The 15,317-nt window shown below is 47.2% G+C and overlaps 1 pseudogene across 1 annotated transcript in view; it reads right to left on the reverse strand.

Moving 5' to 3' along the window:
- LOC114201132 (Y-box-binding protein 1 pseudogene) overlaps nt 1-13,601 on the reverse strand; it is a 51,661-nt pseudogene extending 38,060 nt beyond the window's left edge. The window contains exon 1 of the transcript XR_015767881.1: nt 13,363-13,601. The product of XR_015767881.1 is annotated as a Y-box-binding protein 1 pseudogene (transcript). The remainder of the gene's footprint in view (nt 1-13,362) is intronic.
- Nucleotides 13,602-15,317: the final 1,716 nt, after the last annotated feature.

Consider the following 15,317-nt stretch of genomic DNA (forward strand, 5'->3'; position numbering starts at 1 on the left):
TACTGTGAAGGGATAAAATATGACTCTAAAAATGAAAAATAAAATTTTTTTTTTAAAAAAAGGGATTGATAAGATGTTGTTTGAAAAAGGGAAAAAGAAAAATTAAAAAAAAAAACAGTTAAAAAATTAACTTTGAAAAACTAATGCATCATGGTAAAAAAGCCGTGAATTCTATGTGCAGTATTCCCCTGGTGCTGGAGTTCTCCCGTTCTCCTTGATCGGTAAACTTGGTCTTGGCTTGCTGGCTGTTTGTGCTGATCTCTGGGGGAGGGGCCTGTTGCCATGGTCGCAAATGTCTTTGCCGGGAGGTGGAATTGCCCCATCCTTGTCAGTCTGGGCTAAGCAATCTGCTCGGGTTTGCTCTCAGGAGCTTTTGTTCCCTGCAAGCTCTCGGTACAGCTTTGGAGGGCCAGAGTGAAAATGGTGGCCTCCCAATCTCCGCCCAGAGGAGCCGATAACTCAGGGCCCCACTCCTCAGTGCGCCCCCAGAGAAAAGCAGTCACTCTCGTCTCCCCGGTCTCCGGCCACACTCCGCGCTCACCCGGCCTGTGACCGAGTGTTTCTATCTCTGGCACCTGACCCCATGTGGAGTCTCCAAACCCAGCAGATCCCTGCGGTGTGCTCCCGCACCACTCCTCCCCGGGGAGGAAGGGGAGTCTCCCCAGCTCTGCCGCTTTTTGGGTCCCTGCTGGAGGAGCAGTGGCCCGACTGGGCCGCGGATCACAGTTTATGGCAACCCCGTGCTGAGAGCCCGCGCCTCAGCTCCGTCTCTGCAGCCGGCTTCCCCGCTCCGATATCTGGGAGCTCTACCGCACTCAGGCATCCCCAGTTTCTGTGACCCCGAGCGTCCTGAGACCACACTGTCCCGCGAGGTTTCCACCCCCCGCTTAGCCACTGGAGCAATGTCCCTCAGCGGAGCTCACTTCTAAATATTCTGGTTTTGTGCTCTGTGGCTCTATCACTTGCCAGAAGCGGCCGACGGATGCCCCCTCCCCCGCCATCTATCCTCCCGAATATCTCCTTGAATTCATTTCTCCACACGTCCTACCTGCCAGTAAGTGGTCGCTTTTCTGTTCAGAGAGTTGTTGCTATTCTTATCTTCGATCTCCTGTTGAGTTCCTAGGTGTTCAGAGTGGTTTGATCCCTATTCAGCTGAATTCCTGAGACCAGACGAAATCCAGGTCTCCTACTCCTCCGCCATCTTGCTCCGCTCCCCTAAATCCTATTTTTTAAGGATTTTATTTATTTTAGAGAGAGCAAGAATGCGAGTGCACAAGCAGGGGGAGCAGCAGAGGGAGAGGGAGAAGCAGTACCATGGGATCATGACCTGAGGCAAAGGCAGATGCTTACTTGACAGAGCCACCTGGGTGCCCCTTAAATCCTAGTTTAAATTCATCCAACAAGCTGGATATTTATGAATAAGCCTCCCCGTTTCTTTTAGAAAAGTGCTAATGTTCACATATTGTGTTTGCTTAAAGACATGGACAGTGTCAGTCTTCCTTAATCATTCTATACCCTTCACAGCCCTGGGATGAGCACTAGAGAGTAGCAGACAAGTGAAGGGCACAGGCCCTGACCCTACAGAGCCTCCAAGGAACAGTAGTTCCTCAGTAGTTCTCCAGCTTCTACTTGATATTTTTGTACTTTTCAAAGACCCACTTCTTCCACCATTGATGGAAGTTCCTAAGGGGGGGTTGGTCTTGGGGGAAAAGACGAGTAGCCCAGATATTCCTAAGCCCAAGTTAAGAATCTCATTTGTCTTTACTTATATTAGTTTTCTTACAACTCACAAAAAGTCCTTAGGGTATACAGGTCAGGACTATTGAGATTATAATTACTATTACCATTTTATAAATGAGCAGAGAATGACAGATCCGAGCCCAGACCCAGTTCTCCTAGTTCTCCAGTTCTCCCCAAGGTGGGCTTCCTACCCACAGTTCTTGCCCTGTCCTACTCATCCATCTCTGGAGGTAAACCAGTTATAGCACCATGTCACTACAAAATGTCAGAGATGTGATATCAACAAACAGCCTTATTTAGGGTGCATAAATATCTCTTTTTTCCCCCAGAGCTTTTAAGTGGGAATATTAGATGAAATAAACTAAAAAGTTAAAGAATATTCAAATCAGTTCAATTAAATAATATTTATGGAGCAATCAGTACTAAGTACAGAAGTTAAAGCAATGTTTTGAGGAGCTCAGAGTCAAGGAGGCACAGAAGAGCAAGTAAATTGCCTCTTGCTGCCACACACAATAGCCAAAGAACACACCCCACCCCTCAGGGGCAATGGTATGAGGAGGTCCATGTTATCCATGGCCTGGAGGCAGGGTCAGGGCATCCATGTCAGTGTTGAGGGCAAACAGGAGTTCAGCAGGGTTGTAAGTGGGTAACTGGCATTTGCAATTCTGAACAATCCTTGAAAGATGAGTTCACTGGACAGATTTGTGATTCTAATAACTACTCAACATGGCTGAACTTGAAGTGGATGGCCTGTGGCTTCTTCCATCAGCCCTGCCTAGACAAACCCTTGCAAACCACAGACTTCTTGACCCTGGGAGATGGTCACCCCTTTGCCCTCCTGGAAGGACAGTGGTTCATGTAGAAGAGAGAGGGAAGCAGGAGCTCATGCATGCTTCAGACCCCAGAACAAAGGACTTTAGGCTGGTAGCAGGGCCTCACCATATCAGTCCTGGAGGAGAGCTACTTTCCATGCCTAGAACCCAAAGCTGAGCCTACTGCCTGGGAGATCATCAGTGTCCATCCCCATCCCAGACCCCTCCTGGAGCCCACTACACATGAGCTCATCAGTGTCCAGCCCCATCCAGGACCTCCTAGGAGCCCACTACCCATGAGCTCATCAGTACCCATCCCCATCCCAGAACCCTCCTGGGAGCCCACCACCCATGAGTTCATCTGTCCCCAGCCCTATCTCAGATCCCCTCCTGGGAGCCCACTACCCATGAGCTCACCTGTACCCAGCCCCATCCCAGACCCCTCCTGGGAGCCCACTGCCCATGAGCTCATCAGTGCCCAGCTCCATCCTAGACCCTTCCTAGGAGCCCACTACCCATGAGCTCACCTGTGCCCAGCCACATCCCAGACCCTGGGAGCCCACTACCCATGAGCTCATCAGTGCCCAGCCCCGTGTCAGACCCATCCTGGGAGCCCACTACACATGAGTTCCTCTGTCCCCAGCCACATCTCATATCCCCTCCCGGGAGCCCACTACCCATGAGCTCATCAAGGCCCAGCCCCATCCAGACCCCTCTTGGGAGCTCACTGCCCATGAGCTCATCTGTCCCCAGCTCCATCTCAGACCCCTCCTGGGAGCCCACTGCCTATAAGCTCATCATGCTCAGCGCCATCTCAGATCCCACCCTGGGAGCCCACTACCTGGGAGCTCACCTGTCCCAAATCCCATCTCAGATGCTTCTTGAGCTCCATCCTTCCAGTCTAGATCCTTCCTAGGTAGCTCAGGAGGCACTAAGCTCTCTGGGTCACTGTGTGGCACAACCCCAGAAGAATATCTGTCTTATCACTCTCCCTCCCACAGGTCTTCAGGCTAGCTCAGTACCCACCTCCCTAGGAAGCTCATCACAGATCCCAGCTTAAAATATATCAGAACCACTTGGCAGGCCCAAGCCACCTACTGACATCCATGTTAAGGGTAGAATTTCCCAACAGAGACTCCTGTGTCTTGCCACTGAATATCCTTTAAGACATTCATCTTTCCCTGTGGACTTGGTGTCAAGATGTTTCTTTAGATTGTGCTACAGGCAGGAGACCTGATTCAACCACTCTTAGAACAGTGTTACTAAACTTTTCATCTCTAATCTCATCATCATCATCACCATATCACCCCCCAAGGACAGAAATTAAGTTTAATTTTATGAGAGAAATAAATGAGAACTGATAGGAAGAGAGTGGGGATAAGTGAAGCAGTTAACAGAGAAGATAAAAAATGTCTAGGGACTACTCTATGTCAAATGTACATTAATTTAAGAAGAAAGAAAAATTAAATACAAAGGAGTAGGAGTTTGTCATATAGAGTCGAGCTTTGGAGAACCAAAGTGGTACAATATTACCATTGTAATATCTAAGGTTTTTTGTCCCCTAAGAACCAATTTTTATTCCTTTGGGGATCATATCACTGTGTTGAGATTCATGTCACACAGAGAAATTCATAAAGTGAACACTTATGTTAAAATGAGGTCCTAGACCAGCTCTTTTCTCCAGCACCTGTCGCCTGAGATCTGCAGAGGTAGGCTAGTACCCACCTCTCAGTACATCTCCAGGATCAACATCTGCAGGCCCCACCTCCTCCCAGCTCTGGCTGAGCATTCCTCCCATTGTTCTACCACGACTTCAAACTCGGTTTGCCCCAAATTGCAAAACACGTCTGCAGGAGCAGAGAGAGGTGCTCCCAGCAGCCCATAGATTTGCTACCTATGTCAGGAAAAAATCCTGCTGTCCCCGGGACCCTGCCTTGCCCAAGAAGCTACTGTGGTCACTTTGCACCTCTGATGTAGGACCTCTTCCCTACACAGACAGGCCATCCTGACCCCTGTGGTGTGGAGGGGGTTAACTGGATTGTGAAAGTAGGTAACAGCTCACTGTTTCACAGTCCTCTAATTATTTACTAATTAAAAAGAACCACAACCGTTTATCAAGGGACTGAATGTATATTAATGGAGCAAGGATATTTGTGTGATGCTTTTTTGATGGGGAAACTAAATATTACTTGACACTTTACCACAGAGCTTTCTGACAGGGCTTTAAACATCAATCAGTTATTTAAAGTCTCACATATATTGACTTTTTTTAATTACAGAGCTTTCCAGAGTGGAGGGAGTATAAAGGAAGAAAGAATGAGGTCACCACAAAGAATACTCCATTTGTCTTAGAATTTCATCTATTTCCTTTCTGTTTTATTAAGACCTTGCTTTGTTTTATAGATCCTATGACCAGGTGTCAATTTTTTTCTAAGACATAGTGTTTGCTTATTTTTTTCTCAGGGCAGAAACCCCTTAATTGGCATATCTGGGATGGATGCAGGCCTCAAGAGAGGGCATGCATTCTGAGCAGTTTGATGTTCCTTCTGCAGAACACAAGGCCTCTGGGTAGCCCACCCCCACCCCAATCACCCACTCTGGTATTAGCAATACCACATTGTATATAATATTGTATTAGCAATACCACATCAAGGAAGGGAGTAACAAGAGTGTGCAAAACCTTTTCCCAAGGGGAAAAAGTAGAACCACACATTTGAAAATAGAGCCACATTTATGGAAGCCCCTATCTATACATAAGTGGTACTTTTAAAACAGTAAATAGAGATACATAAGGGATAGTGTTCCTTCATTCCAGAACACAACTCAGTCTAGCAGGCAGTCAAGTTTATTTATTTATGAGCATCAAGCCTCCTCTTGGGCACTACAAACACTGCAAGTAGGGCAGTATGGCTGCCTTCAAAGAGCTTACAGACTACCTGGTAAAGACACCCAATAAATATTTAAATAGATGAACAGAATAACTTCAGGTAGGGAGAAGTACTATGGAAAAGATAAGGGTATATCACCAAGAGCTGAAAGCAGCTCCTTATTTAGGATGGCCAAGGAGAGCCTTGCTGACCTGGTGGCATTTGAGAGGAGACATGAGTAATGAGATAGGTGATTCTGTGTGGATGTAAAGGAAAAGCATCCCAAGAGGGAGGAACAGCAGGTGCTAAGGCCTTGAGACACAGCAGGAAATATCTCAGCATGTTTGAAAGAGAACAAGAGGCCCATGTAGATGTGAATGAGGCCAATGTGTAAGCAGGACACAGAGAGAAGGCTGAAGGTGAGATGGCATAGGCTTGCAGGCCCCTTGCGAGCCAGGGTCATTCAAGGACTGCAGTGAGAGTTAGGAAAGCCAGGCAAACCTGAGCAAGGAGGAGAAAACGTTCTCCTCCCCTTATCTCATGTTGCAAGTCCGGAATGCCTGGATCTGCAAGAAGTGGCTCTTGCCTAGATTAGAGGCGTTCCTTCTTAGGACAAGAACATACTGTCTCCAGAGGGAGGGTGGCTGAGAGAATTCTTTAATTCAGCGAGCATACATTCTGTTCTTGATAAATCTTGTGTATCTTTCTTCAAGGATGTTAGTTTAATCCCATTATGTGTGAAAGTACATATTGTTATGCTTACCTGATTGCTGCAAGTATATAGCTGTGTGGAAAATAAACGACAGCATGCAGTTGCAAGTGCTGCCTTTGCTCTGCATCCCCTGTGTCCCGGTGATTTCGCGGCCCTTACCCAGGGACTCCAACGCACTAGACGTTGACATCAAGGCTGTGCTCTCTCCTTAATGTAATGAGAAGATCCTGGGGGTGGGGCATGGCAGGATCTCCCCTGTGCTTCAGAAAGAGCACCCTGTCTACTAAACAATAATTGGACCATCATGCACAAGAGTGGGCAAAAAGACCAGGCAAAAGACTATTGCTGCAGTCCAGGCAGAAGATGTGGTGGGTTGGACTATCTCTGCCACCACCTGGCAGGTCTTCTTGGGGATGCCCTAGTGCTGCCAGGGATGATGTCCATGCAGGTACTTAGTCTGACACTCCATCATGAGCAACATTATATTTGGCAAAGATCAAAGAGGGACCCTCCCAAGGATGCCCACTTTCCGGCTGGCCAGATGTGATGGCTGATGTAGTCTAACAAGTAGGAGCAATCTTTTCAATTCTTTCTCACACTCCAACCTCAAAGATACCTTTACTCCTGCTAGTCTTGCCATTCCCTCGCTCACCCATCTGTCCATTCAGAGCCAGGGCTTCAGTGTAAATAAGAAAGGGAGCCAAGGGGTTCCTGGGTGGCTCAGTTGGTTAAGCGTCTCTCTTTGGCTCAGGTCATGATCCCAGGGTCCTGGGATCAAGTCCCGCATTGGACTCCCTGCTCAGTGGAGAGCCTGCTTCTCCCTATCCCTCTGCCCCTCCCCCGCTTGTGCACTCTCTCTCTCTCTCTGTCCAATAAATAAATAAAATCTTTTTTAAAAAAAGAAAGGGAACCAGATCAACTGTATGTCTTTAGGATGTCCCACTCTGGAGGGGGAGAAGGACATAAGCAGCACCATGTCATAGAGTAGTGTGGAACTGGATGCAAGAACAAGGCATAGCAGACGCACACTGCAAAGACTGCTGGAGACTGCCTGGGGCAGTCAGGGATGGCTTCCTAGAGGTGTTTCTCTAGGTGAAGAAGCATGCCAGGCAGAGGAGGATGGGTAAGGGAAGACATGTACCTGTTTGTGTAAGGACCCAAAGGCATGAAGAACATCTAGGCAGCGAGTAGCAAGAGAATGGGGTAGGGCTGCTGAAGTTGAGGTTTATCCTGATATTCTTCTAAGTGACCTATTTCTTATCAATTTTCAGAGTCTTGAAAGATGGAGTTACATGAAATGGAATATTAAACTGTTGTTAGACCTAAAAGGGGCGTCACAAACCATAGTGGACGTTGCAGCCACTAAAGGACATACACTCAACCATAAGCAAGTCCTTGCCAGCAGACTCCAGCCTGTTCATTTTCCATCTTCCTCCATGCAGCCATGTGCTCCAGAGAAAGGGGCTCATTCCCAGAATGAGAGTGGGAGAGAGCCTGCCAAGCATTTCTCATGCCAGTGATTGGTCTAGGCATGGACCTGTGATATAATTTTGGCCACTGAGACACCAGAGGAATTTTCTAAGTTTTTTGGAAAAGTTTCCCACATTGATTAAAAAAAAAAAAAAAAAAAAACTGTGGGAAGAAATACTCCCTCTTTTTCCACTGAAGTCTGATGCATCAGCATGTGCCACCTGGCACTGTGGCAACCATACTGGGATCCTGAGGATGATATCACTGACAGGCTGAGAACAACAGAGTGGGAATGTGGACAGAGACATAAACCATCATTATAAGGCTGGATTCACCAAACCTACAGCCACCTAACCTCAGGTGACAAGCCTGGAAGATTGCCCTCTGAGGCTCCAGAACCCCTGGCAGGCTGAGGATACCTGCCAAGTGAAACTTCATGCCAATTAAAACCCTCCACTTACACATAGGTATAGACTCAGCAATTTAATGCCCCAATGTGCAGTTTGTATATACTTTTGCAACTGACTCAGGACCAAAGTTCTAGGTTAAAGAGATGAAGCTCTGACTAAATGTTTAATCCCCTGAGTATCCAAGAGGGAACAGAAGTCAGATGGGTGGAACATCACAGCTGGGAGTTTCTACATAGAGCCTCAGAAAATGATCTAGTCAGTGATCTGCTCCTCAGCTCACCCATAGGGAAATAGATCCCACAAGGAGTCTGTGATGGAGCTGGGGCTGAGCCCAGAGTACAGGACCTCAGCCACTGCTCCTACCCTCACACTGGTTCTAGAGGAAGAGACTTTGAGGTCAGGGACCTGGCACTGGATCAAGGCCTGGCTCTGCAACTTATGCAGCGGGGTGTGTCAGACCCTCCCCTGTGAATACCTGCCTCTCACAGCTATCACAAGGATTGCAGGAGATCATATGTTGTAGAAAGGCTGCCAGTGCTCCCCTATCTCCTTTCCTCTTCCTGGGGACAGGAAGGCCAAACTTCCCAGGCTTCCTGGAGTCTGGTTGGGCCAGTGGCAGCTGGGCACAAGTGGGTACTGCACCTGCAGGCCTGGCCCACCCATCTGAGCCACTCTCCCAACTTTCTCCCCTGACTGTTGGTGCACAGGATACAGGGCTCCCAGGGGGAGGATGCTGAGGAGGCCCTGGAAGACCGCAATACTAACAAGTAGGAGCTTGGACTCATCAGTCATCAAGTGAAAGGCCGTCTACTGAATCCCTGCTTAGGCTTTAATGTGAGCAAGAAATAAACATCTATTATGTTAGGCTTTGGGTTGCTTGTTACAACAGCTAGCATTAATAATCCTGACTAATAACAAATGTCATATAAAACATAATAACAATAACAGATGCTCAAAAAAATTGTGATTTCCCTTTATACCTTTCCCTTCTCCTCACTTCCTAGAACACATTCTGCCCCTTTAAAATCAAGGAGCAAGCATTGTTGCAGAGAAGGCTAGCAGGAGGCTCCTTTAAAACCCTGCCTGTGACCTCTGTTCCCCTCAACTCCTGTTGCTCTTCTCTGAAACCTACAGAAATTCAGGATCTGTGCCATGTGGAGGAGGTCTGCACTTCCAGACACTTCCTCCAACCCCAGTCTTAGCCCAAGGTGCTAGCTTGCCCTGGGACCTGGAGAGCACAGAGCTCTCTCATGTCCTCTTACTATGACCTCATTAATTACCCTGTCTCCAGGAGCCTGGGGAAGTCTGGGCAATGTAAGTGAGGTTCGGCCTTCAGGGCCAGCCCTGAGGACTCTGTTCCATTCCAGGGCCATGGGGACTGGTCATGCCCAGAGACCCATCTCTGAAAGGATGCTTCCACCCTGAGCACCCACAGAAAAAAGAGAGAGTGTGTGACCTCACACAGGATAGTATGATGATCTGGAATCCCTTCCCTTAATAGGAACCAGTACGTCAAAAGGTTTTTTTGTTTTAAATCTATCTTCTCAGTCATTAATCCACTCTTACCCACCCACCCACCTGTGTGTCCAGTTCTCTGACCCCTGCCTTCCCATTCACAGTCTCTGTTTTCTCTCAGAACCCAGCACCATTTCAAGGTCCCAGAAAGCACATCTAGACTCTGCATCCAGAAGTTGGCAAGCATCCAGACTCTGCTCACAAAGGATAGATAGAGAAGAGGAGAATTAAATTACATATCCCTTGGCCAAAAACTTTTAAATTCTTGTTAGACATTGCAGTCTTCTTAAAGCCAACCCACCCATGCCACACAGCCACTGCCCCCTAAACTCCAGGGCCCCTCCCTCCCCTTCCTCTATTTTGCATGGGACTCAGCACTTGCCAGCAGCTGGCCCCAAATCTGCATAACAAGCCCACAGTGACCTGTAGGACTAAGGCAGTTGAGTTCCACATGTTCTCTGAGCTCCTGCAGGGACCCAGTGCTCTGCCAGAGGAAGATCCCTCAGAACAAATCATGTCTCCTTGCCATACATTGTTATCCATGCATCTCCCTCAGCCGCCCCTTCTCATCTCCATGCAGCCAAGAGCTGTGCTCACCTGGCCAGGCAGGGCAGAGGGGCTGAACTGCATGTTCTCCTGACCTAACACATGGGCCAGCTGAGAGAAAAGCAGACAAGTGAGAAGTCATATGATCCAAGAGGCAATCAATCATAAGGCAGGAAGGGAGAGGGCTACAGGTGGCTCTTATTTTATCAACAGCTCAATTCAAAGGAGGAAGCCCCTCACCTGGATCACAGTCAGGACAACCCACCTCCTACCCTGACGATGGGTGGGTCTGTGGCCTGGCACAGTCCAGTAGAGGCTGAGACAGAGGAAATCCATGGGCTAGTGGGGATAGGGAAGGGCAGGAGGTGTTAATACAGACCTTGGGCAGGTGCTGAGGGGAGCAGAGGACACAGAGGGCATGAGTGCTCATGCATCCTATGCAGTCAGACTCTAGACCCATTTCCCAGTCAGAGGCACTCAAGCCTTCCTCAGAACACTTCAGACAGAAGCAGCAGGCAAAGGCTTTTGGTGGAGGGAACACACTTGGCCAGAAACCAAAGGAAGGCCAGTATGGCTAGGGCACGGGGCCTGAGGACTGATGCCCGATGTGTCCAGAGAGGAGGTGACCAGATGGTACAGGTTCTTATAGACCACAACAATGATTTTTGTTTTAACTTAAGAAGAGTTAACAGTCATTGAAGAATTTCTAGCCAGGCAGTGACTTTCGGTTCATAAAGTTCTCTTAATGAGAAATCAGGCAGAAAGTTGTTTGTATTAGTCCAAGTGAGAGATGATGGACACTTGGATTAGGGTATTGGCCATGGAGAAGTGCATGCATTCAAAACATAATTAGGAAGAGAGGATCCATGGGAATAAAGGAGAAGGTGGTGTACAGGAGGACCCTGAGGCCTCTCCTGCCCACGTTGTGAGGCTGCTTCTGCTGAGATGGGTGGTTGCAGGGTAAGCCCAGCTGGATGGGAAAGACCAGCACCCAGGCCAGGGCGGGCTGGCTGGTGATGCTTTCAGGACATCAGAGAGGCAACTGGATGTGTTGTCCGGAGCCAGGGGCAGTCTGGGTGAGAGTTATAGATTTGGATGACATGGGCATGACAGCAAGGGGATGACAAGCACATAGGCCTGGGAGAGAGGAACTGTGGGCTTCAGTGGTCAGGGAGGTGTCCTGGCTGGGCATGGCCACATGAAGGGCACCAAAGCTAGTGACCAGCAGGGAGAACTGGCCCTTCAAGTTCCAGCAAAGAACATGCTTTCTGCATCTCCAGAAAAGACTCCTCCCTCATGAGCCTCACTCAGAGCCACTTTTAGATGGAGAAAGACTAGCACATACCCCACGTGCAGATTAGTCAATGGGACTAAAGGGAATGTTCAGCCTGTGAGTCACAGGGCTTGGGCTTCAGGCAGCCCCCCAACACCAGCTTTAACCCCCATGAGTCATGGGCATTTTGTGCTCCTCAGGTTTCTTTCTGTGAATGAAAAACTATCTTAGTTTTACCTCTGTGGAAAATTAAGAGAAATTACTTCAGGACTCATTACAAATGGTGCATTCATGCATGCCAGGATTACTAACAATGGATATGAAACCTGAGGGTTGCTCAAAGAGGCTTGTCTTTAGGAAAGCTTACTGGGTGAGAGGACACCGTTCAAGTATGAGGAATAAATACGAACCCCAGATCTCACTTTTATCTTCCAGAAGACAGGCACCCACCACCTCCACATTCTTACAGAGTGATAAATCAGGGAATCTTTTGCTTAAAGCAGTCATCCCTCTTCACAGCCAATGCACACCAACCCCTGGGTATGATTTTGCAAAGTGAGCATTGGACTAAGGAGCCCAGGTTCACAGCCTGGCTTATTCACAATCCGTGTGAACTTGGGGGAAAAAGTGTAACCCCTGTGCCTCAGTTTCCTCAGCTATCAAGTGGAAGATTTCACTTTTGCCTTTCAAACCTTACCCAAGTGTTACATTATGAGGTTCAAATTAGACCACGAAAAGCATGAACATACCTGAAAAGTAAATGGAATCAATTATCAAAAGCAATTAGCAGATTCTGAGTCCATTAAACTGATTATGGAAAAATGAACAACTTAGGACCTCCTCCTCCCCAAAATTGACTTTAACAGAAAGAAGTGATTCAATCTAGTGGTGTCAGTCAGGTCCATCAGACTATTCTCTGTGTACAATTCATCCTACATGAAATTAAACCAAGAAAATGTGCTGATTCTGATAATGCTGTCAAGATGCCACTGTTCTACCAGAAAAACACCCAACATGATATCAACAGCTACCCCATTCCTCCCTCCCTTTCCCAGTTATTTCTGTGCCCAAAATTTTCCTCTGAACATTCTTGCCAATGCCTTTTACTTCGGGTCTTCATTATGTCCTGAAAGATTATTCATGGCCACACTAACCATTGATTTCTATATTCAGGAGAGAAACACTTTAATTAACAGAACAATAAGAACCTATTGGAATATTTTTCATGGCTCAAATCTGCTGAAGAAATGCAAAACATTAATTTAGGAAAGTATCAATATGTCCTCTGCAGATAATACACTGCCCATTGCCTGGTACATTTTAAAGGGATTTGAGACAGACAGGAGGCATTTGCAATTATGGGTCTTGTGAAATATAGATGCCGCATTTTTTGTTAATAATAAACCTGGACACCCAAAGAGTATAAGCAAGTGATATAAAAGGAACTAATTATCACAACAGACCGGGACAGCAGTCTTTAACACATAGATAATGCAGCATTCTTTTAGACAAACAGGTGGGAAAATATATTTTTTCTCCAGAAATGTCTTTACAGAAGGGATAAATGTAGATAAGATCATCTTTTATGTTGGCAGAAGACAGTCCCAAAGTGTGCCTCCAAATTTTCAATGTATTCCCCACCATGCAGCCCTTTCCAAAAGACAGTGTAGCTGGGTCACAACTTCAAACCTTCCATGCTTCAGTGGCCCCAAAATACAGTCCAAACTCCTTGCCTGGCTCACAAATTTTGCACAATGTAGGTCCAATGACCCCATCAGCCCCCTCCCACCTCCACGAACACCGTTTTAGGTCCAGAATACTCTCTCCTCCAGGTGTACCACACTCTCCTGCCCACTCCTTGATTTGCTATGAGCAGCTCAGTTGCACTTCTCAGAATCTGCATTCTGAGGACACGGCCAGCATTACCTGTATCTGACCCTCAGTAGGCACTCAGAAATATTTGTTGAATAAATAATAAATATTTGATGAATAATCAAGTAAATGGGAGAATACTTACCAGGAGTCAGCCCATGTCTTTGACCAGCTCCAACAGGTGCTGTGATGAGAAAGTGGCTTACAGGCACAAAGATAAGACAATGTCTGTCTGGAGCAGAAAGGGTTGCTGCCAGTGGCCGGTATCCAGAGCCAGCCCTGGCCAGGACCCAGACTACATCTGCAGATCTACATCACTCCATACTCCAGTTAAGATACAGTTTGAATCAGCAAAGTCACTGAGCCTGTGACAAGCCTGGGAAAGCTGACATGCTTTCCATTCTAAAAAATGTGTTTCCTTCTGCCTCAGTGAGCAGATAAACAGGGCATGACTCTCCTCTTCCTGTGTGGCCAGTGCAGCTCAGTGGAGAGATAAGGGACATTGGTTGGAGGTGCTCTGGTGGTTCAAAGGTGGCTGTCTTCAGGAAAACAGGACCAAAGCTTTCTGAACCTCCCCCACCCACCCAGTCAGGCCAGCATTCCTGAGAGAAACAGGATCTTGGAGGTTTCCAATGATGTCGCCCTGAGACTGGGCTATTGAGGTTTGTTGGATGACAGCCTGCAGGGGCCTACAGTGGACAGAGCCTCCTCCAGGGAAATCCCACCAGGAATGAGGTCCAAGTCTGTGGAGCAGTGAACCACGAACTGCACAGTATGATACTATGCTGCGCAAGGCTAGGAATTACAGCTTCTCTGTATATACAAGTTGATGTCCCCAAGGGCTTGGTCTAGGGCCTTCTTGTCTATTCCCTCTACCTCTATTCCATAGCTACAATCACCACCCATATTCCCATGTCTCCCAGGCCTGGATTTCAGCAGTTTTCTCATCAGAGTCACAACCTAATACCCCATAGCCTGGCCACATGGATGACCACAGGAGCTTGACCTCAAAACTGAGCTTACATCATTCTGTGTGCCCCCTTCCAATGAACTGAACTGATAGTCACCCAGTTTCTCAAATCAAATGCTAGAACTCATCCTTGACTTCTCCCTTACCCTCTCCCTCCCCATCATATCCAGTCCCCAAGTATCGTTGACTTTACCTCTCAAAGAACTCCCCCATTGATCTTGTGTCTATGACCAGCTTTCAGAGCTTACCTCCAAAACTACCACAACAACCTTCTAAAAGTTCCTCCTGACTCCATTCTTTTTATTCCACCCTCCACATGGGCCACCAGGGGGTCCATGTCATTTTGCTGCTTAAAATCCTATGCCTTTCAGCCCCAAGCCCAACCTTCTCTACTCTATTCTCTGACAATAAGTTTGGAAATCTGCAAATGACCATTCCCAGGCTTCAGGGCCAGCCCATCTCTGTTTATGATGTGCCACTGGAAGGCAATCACAAGAGAAGGGGAGGGTGGACTCTCCTAGGCACCCAATGTTTGCTAGCCTCCCTGTAGGGATAGGAAAACACTTTAACTCCAATATCTTTTGGAACTTCCAGCCCTGGTTCTGCAGTACACCCCCAGAAATATGAGAACTAATCTTGTAGCCCCCCTCAGCAACCCAACATAGATGGTGTGCCCTCAGAAGTCCAGCCACCAGCCAGTTGTGCCCCCTTAAACACCCCAGTGGACCTGCCTCCGGGTTCCTAAGCCAGGGACATCATTTCTATTTTTTTCCTACAATCTTAGGAGTAATAGCTGCTTCTTGCATTTACACATATCTGAGTTACTGCAGGGTTCCTTGTATTCTGTTCTTTTAGCCCTCTAATACCTGTGTTATCAATACCTTGTATTAAATCTACTTTCATTGAAATACCTAGCATGGTTTCTCTCACCCTGACTGTATCTCAACTGATATAGGTAGACTGAAAACACAAGTTTTTCTACTCCCTCATAAAACACCAGTAAAATAAAAATAAAAGCTTAAAAAATGTAAACCTTCAAGGACAAAGAAAACACATGAAAAGGTAACAGCAGATGAGTGATATCAACCAAATTTTACAGAATGAAGAATATCTGAAAAGGAAGTAACTGA

This window comes from Eumetopias jubatus, unplaced genomic scaffold (assembly GCF_037043125.1).
Source record: "Eumetopias jubatus isolate StellerSeaLion01/CBP00866 unplaced genomic scaffold, mEumJub1_p1.0 scaffold_3, whole genome shotgun sequence".
In the NCBI taxonomy this organism is placed as follows: domain Eukaryota; kingdom Metazoa; phylum Chordata; class Mammalia; order Carnivora; family Otariidae; genus Eumetopias; species Eumetopias jubatus.